Below are 22,792 nucleotides of genomic sequence, written 5' to 3' on the forward strand. Positions count from 1 at the left end.
TCCTTAAGAAGGTATTCAGCCAGTCATATTACGTTAGTAAACAGGGACTGAAACTACATCACAAAGCTAAGTGTGAAAATGTGCGTGGTACAATAACTGAACTGTTTTCTAAATACTCTGGAAATTTGTTATACCTTAGTAGTGATTGTGTTATCACTATAATTGCCTTTTAAAAAGTGTTATATTGGGTCTTCACAGTTTTTCCAATGTACTACCAAATAATTTTGGCATTCATAGGAATTTGACAAATACAGGAAGTTTAAGACTTAGTATAAAGGGGTAGATAGTCAAGCAGATCCATAATAAATTTAACTAAAACTAGATGGAACCCTCTGAATCAAGTATTGAAATTAAAAAAAAAAAAGCACATCTAGAGACAGACCAGTTTAAGTCCACTATGACTTAATGCAGCATGTTTTTCTGAATTTACTGTAAATAAGGAAATTTATAAAAAGCAAAGCTTGCACCCAATAGTCTATTATGAAATTTTACTTAATTAAATATTTCCCCAAGTTATGAAATTCTTGAACTAAAAATTAATAATCAGATTTTAAAAAACATTGGGTCTCAGTAATAATTATGAAGAAATACCTTGGCTCAGAAATGGAAAATGAAAAGCATGGATCAAATTGTACAGCACCTCTTTGATGGCTTGACATGAGGCCAGAAGCAAGAGTTTACGCTAAACATTGTTTTTAAAATGCAACCTTTAGTGTGATTTGATTTTTTTCCCCAAGCAAACTAAGATGTGAAATTTAATAATCCCTTCTGACAATTTTATAAAAATGGGCTGCCATGCTTAATTGATGACAGGCCTCTTCATCTGCCACCTCCAGGCATTCGCTGTAAGTTGCTGATACAGAGTTCACAGCCTCTATCCATCATATCTTTGACTGCATCTGTGTTATTAACCTTTGGGTTGATCTGAGAGTGGCATCGCCCCAACTAACTGGCTGTCATGTCAGCTTGACAGCCGGGCTTTGCATGTTCTCTTTCACTTTCACTTTGTCTCTCAAGATCATCTGAACAGATAGGGACAAAGCAATGTAGCCAATTACATTGTAATTTCTGGATGGTCCAGCTTTTCTCTGAGATAGTGCCAGAAGGCACTATTCGATTTCCAGGAGGAAATAAAATTCTAAAAGAGATGAGCAGTTGATTCGTTAGAAATATAATAGTCAAAAGTCTTTGAGTCATGGAGACCGCAGGTTCTAATTTTAGCTCCAGCTCTGTGACTTTTTGCAAGACACTTAACCTCTCTGGAACTCAATGGTAAAAAAAAAAAAAAAAAAAAGAGGAAATTATTTTGGGGCAGGAACAGTGAATTTTCCTCCAGATTGTTCTGTGTGTCTTTTATAGATGAGCCCTATCTGTCAGGGACAGATTTATCTTTTGGAAGTGTTAAGAAAATAATGATATGAAATAAATAAATGAATAATTTGCTAGCTCCCCCTTCTCCAGGACCTTGGAAGGAGGCTGTGTGAGTGAGGGACTCTAAAGGTTATACCACATTAATGTCACAGTGATTCCCAGTAAGTCTACCTCAACCTACTCCATTACACACACACGTATTTTAGTAGGGCTCCCACTCTCCCAGCTAGAGACTACATTTCTTAGCCTACCTTGTTAACTGTGTCCATCTGACCTTGTTCTAGCCAAAAGGAGAACACAAATAATATATGCAACTTTCTGATAATATCCTTTAAAAATCTTGCTTGGCTTCCATTTTCTTTTTCCCTTTTTCCACTGACTAGGAAATGGCAATAGCTGGACATGGGAAATGGCCCCATCTTGGATTCAGAGATGGAAGCTCTACCTGGGGTCTGGCAGCGCCCTCTTGGGATAATCCACTCTAGATGACCCTATCTACTAACTATTCCTTGAGGAAGAAATAAACCTGTATTTTTTTAAGTCAGTGAATATTTGGATCTCTGTTATAACACAGTAGCTTACCCTTTATCTTAACAAATATAAATACCTACATTTTAGTGTTTTTATGAGGGTTAAAAGATATAGTGCATGTAAAATGCTTGCGTGTGGTACTCTGCAAATACTAGCTCTCTTGTGGACAGACTTTTGAATTATCTAGGTTTTTTGGGGGCAAAAAAATAATCCTGAAATCAACAGAGAGGTTAATGCTTAATTTTAAACTAAAGTCATCCTAATATTTAACTCAATTAGTAGTTATTAGGTTTAAAATAATGTCATTTTAAAATTAAATCTAATAAACAGTTACTGGGTGTCATCATTGTGCCAGGAAATGTGCAAGCATCAGGAATACAAAATTAAATATAGTTTAGTACAATACAAATACTAATTGTATATGTACACATGATAGGCTACATGCAAAAGTGAAACATATTGTGTAGTTATTCAGATAAGAAAGCATGAGATAAATATGTGTTATTTCCTTGTCTACATAACTGTGTGATTTATTTCATTTATGCCTTCATGTTTTCCTAGTTGTGATTTTTCAATATATAATTGAATTTCTACAATAGGAAAGGGGAAACATTTAATTACCATCAAGATCAAGTATATGTGTTTTTCACTACAATAATCATGTTCTTATTTCTAAACTATTAAGAATAATAGTGTGTAGAATTTATTCAGTTTGATCATGATTGTTTACCCAAAATAAAAATTGACAGAAATTTACTTGTGCATAATTTTACTTGCTCAGTTATCTGAAAATAATACCTACATGAATTACTGATTATGGGACTTGCTTTCTTGACTAATCCTCTTATCCTATAAATTTATTTATTTATTTATTTATTTATTTATTTATTTGATTACTTATTTATTTTAGAGAGAGCGTGAGAGAGAGAGAGAGAGACAGAGATTGGGGGGAGGGGCAGAGGGAGTGAGAGGATCCTCAAGCAGACTCCCCACTGAGAGAGCAGCCCTACTGGGGCTGGATTCCACAACCTTGAGGTCATGAACTTGAGATCATGACCTGAGTCAAAATCAAGAGTCAGGTGCTTAACTGACTGAGCCACTCAAGTGCCCCTATAAATTTATTTATTAATCCAACCTTTCCATAGTCTGTTTTCTGCCTTCTATACAGTTACTACCATAGAGACCCCAATTATTCAAATATTGGGAGATAATATTTTGTGATAAAAATAAAGGTAGTTAATTTTATGTAAATGTTTTTATTCTTAATATGTAAAATGTAAGGGTAAATACAAATTTAGGAGGCTTAATCCTCCCTGTGAAAAATAAGGGAAGAGATATCCTACCTTCCTTTTTTCAGACATTTACTTTAGAAAACTTGTGGTTATAAATTCTCTTTAAAATATATGTATACATTTTTAAAGGCTAAATAAGCTTCTTGTCATTTTTATAATCCAGGAATATCTTTCTCTAGGACCTTGGAATCATCTCTTTGAAATGTAATCATTAAAGAAGATAGCACTCCTATGTCCCAGTTTCTGTGGGCAGGTAGGAGGAGCCCAACCTTGGCCAACTTGCAAAACTACCTCTGGTCCTGAAGGTAAGAATTTAATTTGCCTTTGGGTAAATTCAGTTAACTAATACAATGAGTCATCTCAATTATCAGGTGAATTTAGAACGAACTATCTGTGACAAATGGTGCTGTCAAGTCCTCTTACTTGAAACACTAGTTACTGTTTACCTTGACAACACAAAGAAAATGCATCTTATCTGTTTGGTTATGTAGAAGAGTGAGATTTCCTTTTGCCTTTGCAATCTCTTAAAGTAGACTGACTATTCTCATCATAGTCTGGTTTAATGCTTATTCAATAAGTATTTTCTCTGCTACCTTTGTGGAAACATTTTTCTGGGTTGGCAGAAGATTTTGTTTTTATATTTCCCCAACAAAGGTGAATGCAGATATTATCCATTCATATAACCATTCATATTTTGTTAAAGATTTTATTTATTTATTTATTTGAGAGAGAGAGAGAGAGAGAGAGAGAGAGAGATTGAAAGAAGGAATGTGAGGAGGGGCAGAGGGAGAAGCAGACTCCCTGCAGAACCGGGAGCCAGACACAGAACTCCATCCCAGGACTCATGACCTGAGCCGAAGGCAGTTGCTTAACGGACTGAGCCACCTAGGCGCCCCACCATTCATATTTTTAAAATATTATTTGAACATTGCTCAAAATCCTTTTAAAAACATAGTAAAAATCTCTATACATGTACATGTGCAAAGTTCAGTCATTTGATACTGGTGTAAGTAAAAAACAGTAGATTATCATCAATTTCATGTGCTGCAACCTTAATTACGTGAGTATAAAGAAATGTGTGGAAGAATCTACATCAAAGTATTAAAATCAACTAATTAGTTGGGGAGAGATTAATACATTTCCTTTTATATGTCTATCCTCTTATTTTTTAACTTGTGGTAAGTTTGTGTTACACTTTTTTCTAATTTTACAAAAAATAAATTGATTAGGAAAAAGATGCTGATTGCATTTGCAACATAAACATCATTAATTAAGTCAGGGACACTTTCCCTTTTTCTTTTATACATATATTTATATATATATATACACACACACACATACATATACTTACATATATATATATATATATATAATGATGTATGCAAGTTTCAGATTATATCCTTAAAAAACCCTGCTTGTCCTCCATTTCCTTTTTTCCTTTTTCCACTGGCTGGGAAATGGCAATAGGTAGATATGGGAAATGGCCCTGTCTATTTATCTATCTATAATCTATTTATCTATTATCTATTTATAATGAAGCATTATGTTAGCAGTTATATATATATATATATTATATATGTAAAATATATGTAATATATATATTACATAAAATATATGTAATATCTATGTAATATATATGTAAAATATATATAATATATATAAAAGATATATCTTACAAGTTATATGTATATATATAACTCCTAACATAAGGCTGTGTAAATATTTGTTAAATGAAAAAAATGCGTGAATGAATAAATGACCATAGCCAGAGAAGGTTTTGAGGAATAGTGAAGATTTAAAGAAGCTAAAATGGAATGAATTGACAGATGCATTTGGGGGTAGAAAAACAGAAACAGTATAAATAAAAATCTATTTTGAAAAGTTTGGCTAATAATAAGGCAGGTAAAGTGACTTTAATGTAGGTTAAAAGAGATCTTTTTTGTAGTTTTAAGTTCCTGGAGCGAACACATTTGCACACTTATTCACATTATTTTTGGTGGCAAGGAACTGAAGAAAGAGTCAGAGACAGGATAACTAGAAGCTGTAGATCACTGAGAAATCAGGTCCTGGTCTTGAATTGGTTCATAGAGAGTTCCTCTATTAATATGAAATAGAAGGAAAGATTTCAGATGTAGGTCTGTTTGTAGATCTGTTGGCAGACTGGGAGGATCTCCACTGATGATGACTTTTCTGTCTCTCTGAGGGATGGAGATGAGATATGATGCATCTGTCTTTAATGCTACAGTGGCTCTTAACTGACCTTAACATCTACACAAGCAGAGATGGTATCTAACATGCTTTTAAAGTTACAACTTTCAGCTGTCATTTGCATTCATAGCTAATAGTTCCAAAGCATGTCATTTTGCCTGGTTGCGTGGACAGGTGATTTTTAGCCTTACTTACACATTTCCAAATAAACTCTGTATGGACAGCCCTGAAGCTGATTCCAGATCACCAGCCTATTCTCACCTTTTCCTCTTGGTGAGTTCCTATTTGAGATCCTTGGTTTCTTCCCTCAGTCAGGACCACCAAAGTGCTTTAAAAAGGAGAGGAATTCTGGATTCCTTTTCTTCCACAGGCTCTATATCTATTGGTGTTCAGTGAGGAAACTGGAAAAAACTCCAGCTATTTCATACCACAAATGACTTAATAGAGGGGATTTAGAAAAACCATTAGAAGGCTTGGGAAAGAAGAAATTAGGGAGGCCACTGTAGCATTTAGGAAATCAGAAAATGTTCAGATTATAAAAAAATCAGTGCCACAGATTTCATCACCCCCTGCACTAAAGCAGGTGATTTCTTTGGATGACGCTAGGAAGCTGCCGGAAAAATCTTGATGCTAATGCCTTGGTAAATGCCATCCATAGCCATGAGAATAATAATTGCTTTTGCTTTTTCTATGCCTTCCAGAATTACATTAGTTCCTCTGTTTGGCAGAATCTAACCTAGGACCATACTGGCAGGAATTCTTGAAAATGTAGTTGTAGTTCCCAGGCTTCTAGCTCCTATGATAAAAGGAGAACACAGAAGGGGGGAAACGGGGCACAGTGGCCAACACAATTTCACACAATCCAGCACATTTCTCAGCCAAATTACTCACATTCTTTCCCAGGGAACAGTTCCCATTTGACCTACAGTAGGAGATGCTGAATATATATTCTCTGAGTAAGAAAATGTTAATTCAGGGGAGACCCTAGGAGAAACTTATGCCAGTGAGTTGAAGCTAGTCAAGCATTAGAGGGCTAGGTTGATTTGCCTCTAGCTGACATTATCATTACTCCCTAGCAGTAGCCTGAAGGGCATGGCATATTAGTGTAGGAGTCATTTGTAGAGTTGCCAAGCAGAAACTCAGTAATATATCCATGCTTCTCCTGACTCCCACTAAGTTGTTGGAATGCCAAAATAGGGGGAAAGGAAGTACCAGTTTCGAAGCATCACTAAAGAGTTGCATTCAGAATAAGTTACACTTCTCCATCTACAAAAGTAGATCTGTTGCATGTAATAATTTAGCAAAGATAATTTGTAAGAAAGTTCTAGATAAAAAATTTTAGTTTGGATTGCTTTGAAGACGTTGATTTAAAGCAAATTTGTGAACTAACATTGGTAAAGAAAATAGAAATTTAAGAAAATTTGAACAGGATGCAAACGCTAGAATCACAGTATCTTTATTCAGCCCACAAAGAACCATTACAGTTAGACTTGGTAGTGAAACTTTGGAAAAGCTGAGAATACTATAATAAAATCAGTGAGTATTATGAAACCATGATCAACCTCTTCAATTTTATGAAATGTCAAGAATTTTTTATTTCTGGATTTAAATCTGAATGTCTCAGATATCCTGCCACTTACTTCTTCCACAAGAATATTGGCAAGCAGGGTGCCTGAGTGGCGTAGTCGTTAAGCATCTGCCTTCGGCTCAGGGCGTGATCCTGGCATTCTGGGATCAAGCCCCACATCAGGCTCCTTGCTATGAGCCTGTTTCTTCCTCTCCCACTCCCCTGCTTGTGTTCCCTCTCTCGCTGGCTGTCTCTATCTCTGTCAAATAAATAAATAAAATCTTAAAAAAAAAAAAAAGAATATTGGCAAGCATACCAAATAACTATCTTGCTTTGTAGGACCCTCATTTTATTTCTGTTTAGGGAAAAGTCCAGATTCTAAGAAGAAGATGGTGATCATAACAGGACCATTAGATGCTTAAATTGAGAATGATGGAAAAAGAAACGGAAGACTTAAAACATATTTTTTAGTTTAAGAGGAACTGAAATTTAAAGGTCATGCTTGGCATTGTTTGAACTTCTGTCTTAGTAAAATACACAGTTTAAGACCTGTGAAATACAGCACATACAGCTTTTAAAACATGGAAACGGCAAAATAAAAACCTCTGAATTTCTCACCTTTTTTGTTTTCACAGTTGAATAAATTTCCCATTTGTACTCTGCAGCCTAAGAAATGTGAAAATCTAATTTTTAATAAAGCATTATTTCTAAACTTACCAATGTAAAAGGTACCTTCTCAAAAACTGGCAATTTATTTATTTATTAGTTACCTGTCCTAAAATCTTCTGTAAGACATTTTATAATTTAGGATCAAGAACAATTTAATCTGACAAATATATCATATGATAATATATCATATGTATGTATGCATTGCCCATTCTATTTAAAAACAGTTAGCAGCAATAGTTACTATTTTAATTTAGTTGCTTTAGTAAAATATTTTAATTTTGTGCAGAATGCATAAATTGAAGGAAATGCATATTATTCTTTTCTCTCGGGTAACCATGAGCATGAAAAGACAAGCTGTTTAACCCAGAAGAGTATCTCTAGTTTCACTTAGTGGCAGTATATACTTCTTTTCAACAAAACTATGTAGATTAAATGAGTTTTGACTGATAGGTTAGAAAATCTAAGTTAAATTGAAATTAAATATTAAAGTTTGGTAAGATGGTGAAGCTTAGGAGTGCTTTGCCAATGAAATCAACACAGAATTTAGAAGTGTATGAACATTCATGATTCAATGAAAATGAGGAGGCTGATGTGGTTAGAGGAATGGGCTCTTTCATTGGAGAGAGTAACAATTAAAATATCCAGATATGTGAAGGCTTCCATATAGATCTTTCTTTCAAGTCTTTATAGCATTTTCTGTTTGTGTCCTTTGCCAAATACTTATTTTATATTATTCTCCAATTTATATATTAATTTACATGAAATCTCTACTGATTAAATGAACTCTTACGGGCCAGAACCATATTTCATACTTCTTTATAATTCTCAGTTGTGCATGCACAATGCGTATTATAGGAATGCAATAACATTGCTGTTGGTATGGTTGATTATGATGGTATGACGGTGGTGATGATGGTGGATAGATAGATTAAGACGTGATTGGGTAATTGCTTGGATGCCAATCTGATAACTTTAAATACAATTTAGGCTCATGGCATTAGAGGCTAGAATTTATCATGAAAGAATTTCAAAGGCACAAATATCAAGGTATTTGGTGACCAAGTCTAGGTAAGAAAGGTACAGTTGGCAGAAGTAATAGTTAACTGTAAGATTTAAGTGTTGGAAAATAAAGGGATGGTTGGAAGGGAAGCCAGTTGGTCAAAAAAGAAGGTGAAAAGTTAGTTTTAGTGAATTTGTCTTAACAATAGAGGAAGCGAAAATACCAATTATATCATTAAAGATTGTAAACTGATGTTTTTACAAACAATGAGAATAGTGATACAGGTTTGGGACTCATTGCCCTCCAGTTGAGATATGATAAGGCAAGAAAGGATGTTCTAGTTCTCTTACATGAAAAGAATAAAGAGAAAAGCAAAATACACATATTCTGTGATGTGGTGTATATATTCCTGGAAAACCTTATATTCTGCCAAATTGTACACTACAAAGAAAGGCTTACATGAAAGATAGTATTGGGAGCAAACCCATCAACCTCTGCAACTTTGTAAACAGAGCACAAACAGAAAGAAAAACTATACTATTTTTTAAAAAAATTTATTTATTTATTTGAGAGAGAGAGTGTGTGTATGAGAGAGAGACAGAGATCATGAGCAGGGGGGAGGGGTAGAGGAAGAAGCAGACTCCCTGCTGAGCAGGGAGCCTGATGTGGGAGACTTGATCCCAGGACCCTGGGATCATGAGCTGAGCCCAAGGCAGACACTTAACTAACTGAGCCACCCAGGCACCTCAACAATACTAATTTTAACAAACACTGACAAGTTTTTAAAAAGGCAAATTCCTAATAAATTAATAAATTGTACCATAAATAAGGATTTTAAAAAACAAACAATAAAAGCTTGATGGGAGGTGTATAAAGAAAGATGTGGAGTTACACAGACAAGAGAAAATTACAAAGATTGGGGAGAAATAGATGATCAATACTGCATAAGGGGCCAAACTGAGCCAAGGTAAAGAGCGTGTGGTGATGGTTAAATCCTCCTTAGTGGCTGGCTGTAATTTAGCTGCGTGTGGTAGACACAATAACAGACCCCCCAAAATGACCATATCCTAATCCCTAGGACCTGTAAATATATTAGCTCACATGGCAAAATGGAAGTCCTGACACGTAAAGATTTGGAGATTGAGAAATTGTCCTAGATTATCTGAGTTCCCCCAATCTAATGACATGGGTCCTCTCCTGGCAGTGGTCAGAGGGAGATGTGAATATTAAAGAAGTTCAGAGAGATATGTTGCTGGCTTTGAAGTGAGAGTGAGGGGACCTTGAGGCAAGAAATGTGAGCAGCCTCTAGAAACTGGGAAAATCGGGGATACAGATTCTCCTCTAGAGCCTGTGGAAAGGAACGCAGCTCTGTAGACACTTTGATCTCAGCCCACTGAGATCCAAGATCTGTATCAGACTACCACTGCAGCTAGTACTCCTGCTGCTACTACTGTTACTACTATCAATCTGTTAGGATAAATTTGTGTTTTATGCTACCAAGTTTGTGATAATTTATTAAGCAGAAATAGAAAACTAAAATAACATTTTTCAGTATTTTTCATTTCTTTCAAATGCTATTAGTGGTACCACAAAATATTAGTAGGCTAGAAATGTCATTCATCATCCAATGTGAATTTTATGTCATATTAACTTTATACTAATTTATACTAATAGGTGTGTAGAGTCATTTGCATTTTAGAAACATGCGAAGGCAGAAGGGACTGCCCTCAAAACTGGTATTTGGAGAAGGTCCTCATTTAAAAAGCAGTTGAAAAAAGTGAAGTAAGTACAAAAGGCAGGACAAATGAAACATAAAAGTAGAATTATATCTATCCAAGACGGCCTACGGGATAAGGGTTTTATGATCGTATGAGTAGAGAATTCTATCAGTGTTGAATGGTCATAGAGAAATTGTTCAGGTATTTCATCTTATCACTAGGGTTTCAGATAAAGTACAGATTGCCCAGTTAAGTTTGAATTTCAGATAAGCAGCACGTAATTTTTCTTTGAGTGTAAGTTTGTCCCATACAGTATTTGGAACATATTTATACTAAAAAGTTATCCATTGTTTACCTGAAATTCACATTTACCTAAGTGTTCTATATTTTTGTTTGCTTAGTCTGGCAATCCTACTTCTTTTTAAAATTCTTAAATTTAAGATATTTTTATTATTAATGCATCAAAAATCATAAGAAACTTTCAAGTTAGGAATTTGATGTTTCACTTTACTTAAAAAATCTCTTAATAAATTTATACCGTACCTTATACAGCATCTTAAAATCATGGAAATAGGTATAAGCTTTTCTTATAAATTTTTTGGTATTCCGTATGTTTAAGATTTATATCTAATTGGTTAATTGATATTTATATTTAATTGTCTAATATATAGTACAAGTATGTCTATGTTCTTATGAACTATGTCTGGCAAATTAAAATTTAATCTATGATAGTGAAAACATTGAGTGAAAAAAATTCACTCTGTAATGTGTTACATAAAGCTAAAGCAAATTCGTTTAATTTTTGTTGTGTAAGGCAGCCTGCATTTGAAAGTTAGGTGAGCAGTGGAGCAGGTTTGTGTGTTCCTGTGTAGTGTGTAGAAGGTGTAATGATTTCAAAGCGAGTCTGATGCTGACAAACTTTTCAGCCATGACTTTACACCATATCTGATCTTCAATTTGATTTGACATCTTTTATTTTTTTTAAGATTTCATTTTTTTTAGTTGAGAGAGAGTGTGTGAGCTGGGGGGAGGAGCAGAGGGAGAGGGACAAGCAGACTCTGTGCTGAGCACTAGCCCCATGCGGGGCTCTATGTCTGGGCCCTGAGATCATGAGCTGAGCTAAAATCAAGAGTCTGATGCTTAACCGACCAGGCCACCCAGGCGCCCCGCCAATCACTCGACAGCTTAAGTGTCCAAAGACTTTTACTCAAAATTCTAATTATTTGTATTTTTGTTTCTTTGTGTTTTCTTATTTTTAAAGTTTTTTTTCTTTTCTTTACCACATTCTCCACACTTGTTAAAGTCTCTGGACTTTTAAACCTTTATTCTGCAAACTGTATTTCAATTTATATATACCAGGAACTGTATACATATTGTGAACTGATTAGTTTTTAAATGTGTTACTTTGCCAACTGAGGCAAACAGTACCAGGAAAATCAGGAGGAAAATTGTCGGTGTTCTGTAGTTTCCATATGCATTTATGCAGAAATTTTCTGGCTATAAGCATCTTCAAATAAACTAAGTTTTCAGGTGAGTCCGAATAAATTTACTGTGTAGTTTATATCAGAGACTAGTAAGTGACAAAATGCACTTGGCATGCCAAAGTGTCACAATGAAGGGAAATTTTATTTAAAATTGATAAATGGGAAATTTTCTTCTATGTAAATGATTCAAATATTCATCCATCGATGGCCGCAATTGCCTCCAAGCTGAAGATGAAAATTAAAAGAATCTTCTAAAAGTGGACTTCTAAAAATATATATATAAATTAGCAAGAAAGTTTCTTTTAACCAACTGTACATGAAGCTTGCCTGATTCCTTCTGGCTTTAAAAAAAAAAAAATAGGTGAAAGAGTTGCATACAACTTTGTGGTATTTCATTTGCTTTCTTCTTTTCCTTTTTCATATTTGTACTTTTTTTTATACTTTGTCATACTTACAAATTAAATACAAAGCATAGGGAACTTTTATTAATGATAAATTTTTCAACACAGTAATCTTGGAGAAATACTTTCATATAATATTTGACGCGGAGCTGAACACCACCACCTCTCTCTTACGTAATGGAGACGTTGTCAATGGAGTACAGACTGAAGTAAAAGGGCAGTATTTCCTAGAAGCTGTGAAGGATTGAAAAGTATCTCAGTGTGTGGCATTCTATTTGCTGTCATGTAACTTTGTACCATCTAAGGTGTCTTCTTAAGACAAAGAGAAAAAAGAATTGCAATCTTTTATTTCATGACCACCAATGTCTGTGGGAGTTTCTGTATTAAATGGTCAATAGCAGCCATATTTAAAGGCAGAAAAATGATGTTGTACGTGTGTATGTTTTATATATTATGACAGTTTTTTCAACAAAAACTCCCTTTTCACTTATATTTGATAAATGGGGGTTATGACTTCATAATCAAAAGTGTTCTCTCAAGTCATATTTAAGGAAGCAAAGGTTTCCAGCTATAAATAGTCACAGCTTTAAAACAGACGTTTTTCAAAAAGTTCACTTGCATTTGGTTGGTGGCTATCAGGAATAAATCTTCACTTGTATTTAACGTTAGAAATCATGATTTTGTTTCAAGCAGACTCTGAAACAGAACTAAAGATATCAAATAATAAGACGAACTATATTTCCAAATATTTTGGAATTGTAGTTTAGGATTCCAGAATCCATTTATTTATTCCTTATCCCCTTCCCTTGCCTCATGTTACCAAAAGTAGCATAGCCATCCATGAAGGAGTAAGGGTTTTGTTTTTTTTTTTCCCAAAAACATCCAGGTAAACAGGAGTTTACTTTTGTCAAGTTCCTTGCAATCACTGAGCTCTGTTTACCTTTGTAAAGCAGAGATAATGATAGTGTCCTATTGTTGGGAACAGCTCTCCATATTTTTTTTTTCACATTTGTGTATGGTCTGGGCTTTCTGAACAAAAATCACTGGAAAACTTTGTTAAAGGATGATTACTAGCAAACATGCTTTGCAAGCTTGAAATTGTGTATTGTTCCAAAAAATATTTAGAGACTTATCTCCCCTGAGGCCACTTGCTCTTCCAGCTTTGGGAGGCTGGGACTTTGCTCTGCCTTCTCAGGAAAAAATTTATTAACTTTCTTTCTTTCTTTCTTTCTTTCTTTCTTTCTTTCTTTCTTTCTTTCTTTCTTTCTTTTTCTTTCTTTTTCTTTCTCAGGGAAGGAGATACAGATCTGTCAACTGTCCTGTACAACTTCAGAATCTCATAAATTCAGGGTTCCTGCTATGTGTACAAACCCAGTGCGAGCACAGGGTAACATCAGGCTCCTACCCATTGTTGCCCAGTGGAGATTGGAGTTTGGAGAACCAGTGCTTAGGTTCTCTGTGTGTAATGATCTGTTCTCTGATCCAGAAACCTTATGTATCCTATTATAACGTGAATCAGTTTCTGTCTGTCTATCTATCTATCTATCTATCCATCCACATACACATCAGCCATTCCATTTCCTATCTAAGAGACTCCAGAATCTTTGTTCGGTGACAGTGTGCGCAGCCTCAGAGGATGATGCATGTTTCTATTGCTAGCATGGGCTTTCATAGACCAGTCCCCTTTCCTCCAATTAAGTTAGAGGTAGGTTAAATATAACCAAAGGAGAAGTCAGCCAAATCAATGGTAGTTCTATGAAAGGTTTTCCTTGTAAGTGAGAAAGTGTCATATTAGGAGAATCTTATTTCCCTCCCAATTATTTGCATTTTGGAGCTTGTCTCATGAGAATGTGATGCATAGAAGTGCTGCAGACATGTTGTGACCATTAGAAGCAAGGATGAAGAAGGAAACCAACAGACTGGGGATGGAAGAACAGAAGAATGTCAAATCAATGAGCAAAAGAACAGAAGAATGTTCTGGATAACATCTTAAGCTGCTGAATCAATCCTGAAATCATTCCTTTGGATTTTTTTGTTAAATATAAAAGAAGTGCTCCCTACAATTCAAACAAGCTCCTGGTTTTTTTTTTTTCATTTACTTAGAACTAAGTAACACAAGAATCTAGGAATTGTGAAGATTAAATGAAATGAGAAATAAAATAACCAGAACAGGACCTTGTAGTTGCTTAGCTAAAAAGAAAAAAGAAAAAAAAATACTGCCGCTGCTGCTAATACTAACAGGAATTATCCCAGGTCTGAGGACCTGTAGGCCTATTGTCTAAGTGTCTGTATCATAAATCTGGGGCACTATTTGGGGGGGTTTATGAGAGAGGGATTGTTTAATCACAAGGACAGCAATGGGGCGAATTAGTAAATGAGAGGAACATCAGGGTAAAATATAAAAGGGGTAAAATTTAATTAGAGCAATGATTCTCAAACAGGAACCCTTTATACTTTTTTTCCCAAGATTGATTGATTGATTGATTGATTTAATTATTTGACACAGAGAGAGAGAGAGCACAAGCAGGGGTTGCAGTAGGCAGAGGGAGAAGCAGACTCCCTGCTGAGCAGGAAGCCTGATAATGGGGTTCAATCCCAGGACCCTGTGCTCATGACATGAGCCACAGGCAGATGCTTAACTGACTGAGCCACCCGCCCCCCCTTATGCTCTTTTTTTTTCCACCATCAGTAATTTTTGTTATTAGTCCTTCTTGCGGATTTTGTATTTTTATACATTTTGTCTATCAATATATTTTCTTAGGTACTTAGACAAAAGCACACAACTGCTTTGATTCTGATCAGCAAAGGTAATGAACTTATTTGCCTGACCAAATCATTATAATTTGCATTGGATATTTAAAAACAAGGTATTTAGGGGCGCCTGGGTGGCTCAGTCGTTAAGCATCTGCCTTCAGCTCAGGGTGTGATCCCAGGGTCCTAGGATCGAGCCCCACATCAGGCTCCTCTGCTGGGAGCCTGCTTCTTCCTCTCCCACTCCCCCTGCTTGTGTTCCCTCTCTCGCTGGCTGTCTCTCTGTCAAATAAATAAATAAAATCTTTTAAAAAAATAATAAAAAAATAAAATAAAAAATAAAAACAAGGTATTTATTATTAGCTTTTGAAGCTTTAACGTAGATATGGTTTTTGATAGGCTTTTACAAATACTGAAAGTAGCTTCCAGGCCCTCTTCTTTTAAGGATCTTTGGAGATTCATAAGAATCACCAGATTTGAAGACTGCACCATCCAACGAGGGCAACAATTCAGTGACTTCCTCAAAATAATTAACATTAAATGACAAGTCCTGATTATTCTTATTTATTTTTCCATAAAATGCTCCATAGAGTTTTAAAAAGACACAAAAAGCATTTTTGTATTTAGATAAGCCTTTTAAAATACAAAAGTAAGACCACAAAGCAGCGTGACACATTTTCTTCTGTCACTTGTAAACTCTAGAGAAAGCAATCCTCAGAACCCTAGAAGTGCCGTGGAAATCTCTTCATTTACAATCAGGATAAACTGCATCCTGCCATCCTGCACGGCGATCCTGAACAAGCCTCTCAACTTCTGGATAGCAGAAGCCACGTCACAGAGTGAAAGGGGCTGACAGAGGTCATCTTGAAGATCTCTTCCAGCTCTGTTATATTGTAATGCAATGAAATTGGACTAACATGTTCCAAACTGTTTGGATATTAGAATCTACATGGAATGTACAGTACTTTTAAAATTCCTACTTCTTTTTTGAGTCCTGTTCTCAAAATTTTTTTTCATGTTCTTCAGTGCACTGAAATGTATTTTTCTACTTTAGCAGCCTCTTCATGAATAGCAAATAAAAAGCTTCTCAAGGATGTATTTCTCATACGTTGCTTTTATTATTATTATTATTATTATTATTATTATTATTATTATTATTATTTTTGACTTGCTACTTTAATTTCTCCAAGATCTCTTCTGAGTTGTGGACGCTGATAGCCTCACCACTTTTTCATGAGATTTACCATTCTGGACCAAAAGGAAAAAATGGTGGCAGGATGACCCACTGAACATTCTAGTGCTATTAAAGACAGCAGGGCTCAGCTGCAGCCATCACAGCTGTGTCCTCAGGGCGTTGCTGCAGGTGGGTTGTAGCTTTCCTGACAGCTGAGCTAGTGCTTTCTCCTGGTCATTTCTGGATTTCTGGTCTAACTGAAGACTGTATCTTAGATTCCACCTTACTACAAATATAGACAACTCTCCAGGGCTTTTATCTTCATACATCATTTTTTTATTTTAATTTTTTAATTTATGTTATGTTAGTAACCATACAGTACATTAGTTTTTGATGTGTGCCCCATGATTTATTGTTTGTGTACAACACCCAGTGCTCCGTGCAATACGTGCCCTCCTTAATACCCGTCACTGGGCTAACCCATCCCTCCACCTCCCTCCCCTCTAAAACCCTCAGTTGTTTCCCGGAGTCCATAGTCTCTCATGGTTTGTCTCCCCCTCTGATTCCCCCCCTTCGTTTTTCCGTTCCTTCTCCTAATGTCCTCAGCGCTATTCCTTATGTTCCATAAATAAGTGAAACCATATGATAATTTCTCTGCTTGACTTATTTCTCTTAGCATAATCTCCTCCTGTTCCATCCATGTTGATGCTAATGTTGGGAAATCATCCTTTCTAATGGCTGAGTAATATTCCATTGTATATATGGACCACATCTTCTTTATCCATTCATCTGTTGAAGGGCATCTTGGCTTCTTCCAGAGTTTGGCTACTATGGACATTGCTGCTATGAACATTGGGGTGAATGTGCCCTTTCTTTTCACTACATCTGTATCTCTTGGGGTAAATACCTGGTAGTGCAATTGCTGGGTCATAGGGTAGCTCTATTTTTAACTTCTTGAGGAATCTCCACGCTGTTTTCCAAAGTGGCTGTATCAGCTTGCATTCCCACCAACAGTGTAAGAGGGTTCCCCTTTCTCTACAACCTCTCCAACATTTGTTGTTTCCTGCAGTGTTAATTCTTGCCATTCTAACTGCTGTAAGGTGGTATCTCAACGTGGTTTTGATTTGAATTTCCCCGATGGCTAATGATGTTGAATATTTTTTCATGTGTCTGTTAGCCATTGTATGTCTTCTTTGGAAAAGTGTCTGTTCATGTCTTCTGCCCATTTTTTGACTTGATTATTTGTTTTTTGGGTGTTGAGTATGAGAAGTTCTTTATACATCTTGGATACCAGTCCTTTATAGTGTCATTTGCAAATATCCTCACCCATTCCGTGGGTTGCCTCTTTGTTTTGTTGACTGTTTCCTTTGCTGTGCAGAAGCTTTTTATCCTGATGAAGTCCCAAAAGTTCATTTTCACTTTTGTTTCCCTTTGGAGACTTGTCTTGAAAGAAGTTGTGGTGGCCGATGTCGAAGAGGCTACTGCCTATGTTCTCCTCTAGGATTTTGATGGATTTCTGTCTCACATTGAGGTCTTTTGTCCATTTAGAGTTTATCCTTATGTATGGTGTAAGAGAATGGTGGAGTTTCATTCTTCTCTACATAGCTGTCCAATTTCCCAGCACCATTTATTGAAGAGACTGTCTTTTTTCCATTGGATATTTTTTCCTACTTTGTTGAAGATTAGTTGACCATAGAGTTGAGGGTTCATATCTGGGCTCTCTATTCTGTTTCATTGATCTACGTGTCTGTTTTTGTGCCAGTACCATGCTGTCTTGGTGACGGCATTAGCCTCACCTTCCGATGGGGGGGGGTTGCGATGGCCATGTTCACAGCTTCCACTGTCACATCTGTTACAGAATTTTGTTTGGACCCAGGTTTGGCATGGATGGCTATGGTGACACAAACTTTAGGATCAACTGGCACAGGACCTAATAGAGGAAGTGGTCTCTCTGGTTCCTTGCTCTGGCTCTTACCCTTGTTCGTCGCACCAGCTTTCTTAGGCATTTCAGCACCTAAGGGGAGCCAGGCAGAGGCTCGGGCCTTGCTGTCCCCAGAGGAGCTGCCCCAGCCTACGACCCAGCCCCAGCCTTTATTCTTTCAATAATTATTTAGAACGCCAAACAGTTTTACTTATATGAGTTGTCTATATGAATATTTATTGTATTAGAATTTAAAACTGAGAAATTTTAAAGTTGAGTACTTCATTTTGACTTTATTTAAACATATTTCATATAAATTGCTTTTTCCAAAATTAAAAAAAAAATGAGAAATGTCCTGTTTAAATTTTTTGCAAATAACTTTAATGTTTGGCTTCTAATATCTCTGTCTGCACTCAAACAGTTCTGTTGTATTTGACTGAAGTATAGTGAAGAAGTTTTGGTTTTACACAGATATACACTTAGAAAAGGAAGGAGTATTGTAATAATCTTTAAGATAATTGTGGTTATTTTGTTTTGGAATTACACCAAAACTTGTCAGTGGATGATTTCTTAAAAGTTGATTATAATGTAGAATTTTGATCTATAGCAACAAATATTTCAAAGCAACAAATGTGAAATACATTGATTTGAGTTGCATCTTAATTACCTTTACTCATGCATAACTCTGTAACATCATGCATTACTATTTGGAAAATACTGGTTAACTGAGTTATGTATATCTTTTAAAAATTGACAAATTCATTATCACACTTGTTAGCATCAGTGGTGTTCTCATAAGAATATTATTTAAGTATTGGGAAACTGTCAAGTTCATGGTGGCAGACCTGCATTTTCCAAAATTCTAATTTTTCCTTGAAAGCTTGAAATATATCATTGCAACAAATATTGTCAGTTGTTTTCCTTGAAATGATAGGTTCACTTCATTAATTTTTGAAAAAATGTCTGTCAAAACATGTCTGACTAATTATAGTATGTCACTGTGTTTTCAGGTAAAAATGGTGTTCCACTAAAAAGCGGCTAGTTGAGCTTGCATCTGAAAGATTTGTACGAGGGCTTTTACTGGATACAGCCACATACTTCAGAATGTAGCAGAAGTGTTTTATCTTTCTTTCTCATTTTGTCATATAGACTATTAAAGAGGGATATATGCAAAGGCCAAGCTTAATTAAATTCATTTTACTGCTTCATCAAGAATACTGTTATGTGAAATTCAATGTTTTTCTTTTTTATAGAATTATGAGTGCATGGCAATAAAGAATACAGCGACTCCTAGAGTACTGATATATAATTTGGTGCTGCTACCTTAATTCATGTTAAGGTGTAATCAGTTTTACCATCATTGTTTTTGCACTATCAGTGTACGTGTCAACCAAGTGAAAAGGCAAGGTTTGTCTGAGTGTTATTATGAAACTGTTTTGACCTCATCGGCCCCTGAATGGGTCTTACTGGCTGTTTTTGGTTCTAGAGATCATACTTTGAGAACAATTGATTTAAGGAACAAGGAGGTGGGAGGGAAATGTATCTGTTTGTCAAAAATTTCCCTAATACCCTGACAGGCTAGTAGAATAAAGATATCACATCAAGCCCATTAAAAGAGAGGGCTGTTTATTTGCATTCATCAACCATCCATCCCAATAATCCCTAGTTCTTGGTCCCAGTGGTCGATGTGGTGATGTAGACATCTTTCATTTAGAAAGGTATTGTCGGAGTAGGTATGCTGGTTGTGAATCTTCAATCATTGATTCATGGTATCTGGGTCTTCTAGTGGAGCTGAAGGGAGAAACCAAGAAGAAGTTTTTGAGTTTCATCAAAGTCATTCAAACAAAGTTCTTACTACAGCAGATTCAGGTTGTTACCCAAGCTTCATCTTTTTCTTGTGTTATTCCTTTCCCGTCATCTGATGCAGGGGTCTGCTGCATATTTTTCCTTCTCCCCACAGGCTTACATTAGAAGCAGGCAGGAGTATTTTTGCATTATTTACTTATAACATCTGCTTTGTAGAGACAGGGAGTAATTCTTGTTGACTCAACTATTTTATCTTGCTTAGTGAGATAAAGTTCAGTAACACCCAAAGCTAAAACATTTTTGTGGTCAGCAGTTACTGACTGGTACAAAGTTATTACTTTTATGTACTTATCACAGTACTTTCAGCTCATGAACCGCTGACATTTGTTTTTCTTATCCCAAGTTAAGAAAATCACACACAAATCTGTAAAAACTCTGCTTGGTATGGTAAGTAAAGTTGAGACTTAATTTCTAGAGGCTAGAGAATGCCTCTTTACCCAGAGCATAATGCTCTTTACTGATGTATTAGAAACTTGGTATGCTCTTGCTAATAATGAGATACTAGTTTTTATACAGGTGTCATCTTTATTTTGTTTTTTATATTTAAATGTATTTCATTTTTGTCTCCTCTACTATTATTTATCATTGATTATATTTTATTGATCCCTACTAACCACTGTAACTTATTTTTTTAAATATGGTATAGTATAAGTAAATAAATAAATGTCTAACAGTGACTTCTCATATGCTACTCTGTTCAAATTCTCACTTTATCCCAATTTTTTCCTCTGATGGCAATTTTAAATGGCACAAAGAGTCTGATGGCGTGTCTCTGGTACTTATATATAAAGATTCGTGCACAAGAGCATGTTTTTCTTAGACCATGATTGTCACAGCTATGTGATCCCTGAAACTAAAATAGGCAATGGCATTTTGGGTATAACTGATTGGACAATGAAAATATGAGATAATACTACCAAGAATCCTCAGGAAAATTAACCCATGGGACATGAAATCTTCCTAGTCATAAATCACATAATGGTTTTTCTTTCTTTTGATAATTGGTAGAGAACACTAATACATTTAGACAATTGATTCTAAGCAATGCATGCTGAAGGCCACTGCAAAGACCATGTGTGTTTTATACTAAGGAAGAATGAATAATGCTTTTAAAAGCCATACATTTCTTTGGAGATTGAGATGTCTGCTTACAAGATTTCAAGATTTAATTGGAACTCTTCTAGTGTAAGACTAAGTTAATTTTAACTTTTAAAAATTTCTGCATTGGAGAAGATAAATACCTAGTTTGAGCAAGTCTTATAGTAGTTTTGGAGTAAGGGTAGGACACCATCACATGGGGAAGTGGCAAGCATGAGCAGCACATACGGAGATATTTAGTCTTTTTTCCTGTATCTCCTTTCTTGTACTTCCTTTCCTGTATCCTCTACTCTCCCAGTCTCATTATACAACAAGTAGGTTCTAGAATGTAGTGAGTGGGGGATAAAGCATAGAATTTGGGAGAGGAAAAACAAATATCACAAGAAAAAGTAGCAAATCCCTTCAAAGAGTGTAAGAGTCTTTTCTAGGTTGTTGTTCATACATGTAAAACTTAAAGAATTCATATGTAAATCTGGGAATGTCTGAAAGGTATTTACCTCACATAGAATGTAAACTTTTCCTTTCATTCTGTCTTTTAGGGAACAATAATATTTAATGAGAAATTAGCAAAGCATGCTCATTCTTTATTCTTTCATTTTATACTAAATATAGTATATATATATATATATATATATATATATATATATATATATATATATATATATATATATATATATATATATATATATATATATATATATATATATATGCTATTGTATACCATGGCCATAAAGCTTGTATATGAGAGATTTAGAACAAATATTCTATTACAAAAAAATAATTATTTACTGACTTTCTAGAATAAAAAGTGTCCCCTCCCCACCCATTGTACAGAGAAATTTTCAGATTATTTCTTTTGCCTGGATATCAGAAGGTCAGGGAAAACCCCCAGGTGCTAAAACATTAGTCTTAAAAAGTTCTGCTCTAAGCACATGATTAAGTGCTATAATAGAGTGTTAATTTGTTACACTTAGGTTCTTTTTTTGATTTCAGATTTACTGTTTTTTTAAACTACATTATTGAGTTATATATTACAAATCATAAAATGCACCCATTTTAAGTGTATGATCTGATATTTTTAGCAAATTTAAAGAGTTATAAAGCTATCAGCACATTCCAGTTTTAGAATCTTTCCACAAACCCAAAAAGATTCCCTGTGCCTATTTTCAGTGAATCCTCATTCCCACTATCATCCCCAGGCAACCACTAATCTACATGTGTCTAAAGATTTTTCCTTCGGGACCATTGATATACATGGAGTCATATACTATTTAGTCTTGCATCTGAGTTCTTTAACTTAGCATAATGTTTCTGAGGTTCTTCCATGTTGTAGAATCATATATCAGTAGTTTGTTCCTTTTTATTGCAGAATAGTATTCCATTGTATGGATATACCACTGTTTGTTTAGAAATTTATCAGTTGATAGGCATTTGGCCACTATGAATAATATCACTGTGAACATTCATATACAAATCCCGTGTGGAAATAAATTTCTATTATTTTGGGTAGGTGCCTAGGAATGGAACTGCTGAATCATATGATATATTTATGTTGAACTTTTTAAGAAACTGCCAAAGGTTTTCCAAAGTGACTGTACTATTTTCTAACATTATTAACAATGTACAAATGTTCCTGTTTTCTACATTCTTACCAAAACTTAATATTGTATGTATTGTGGCTTTTTGATTATAGCCATTCTGGTGGTTATGAAATGACCGTTACTGTGGTTTAAATTTACAT

At 35.2% G+C, this 22,792-nt stretch overlaps 1 long non-coding RNA gene across 1 annotated transcript in view; it reads left to right on the forward strand.

Moving 5' to 3' along the window:
• LOC103672221 overlaps nt 1-22,792 on the forward strand; it is a 162,340-nt gene that overhangs the window by 34,242 nt on the left and 105,306 nt on the right. Inside the window, exon 3 of the long non-coding RNA XR_571131.2 lies at nt 3,374-3,499. This is a non-coding gene — a long non-coding RNA (uncharacterized LOC103672221). The remainder of the gene's footprint in view (nt 1-3,373; nt 3,500-22,792) is intronic.

The sequence above is a fragment of the Ursus maritimus genome, unplaced genomic scaffold (assembly GCF_017311325.1).
Source record: "Ursus maritimus isolate PB19 unplaced genomic scaffold, ASM1731132v1 scaffold_5, whole genome shotgun sequence".
Classification (NCBI taxonomy): Eukaryota; Metazoa; Chordata; class Mammalia; order Carnivora; family Ursidae; genus Ursus; species Ursus maritimus.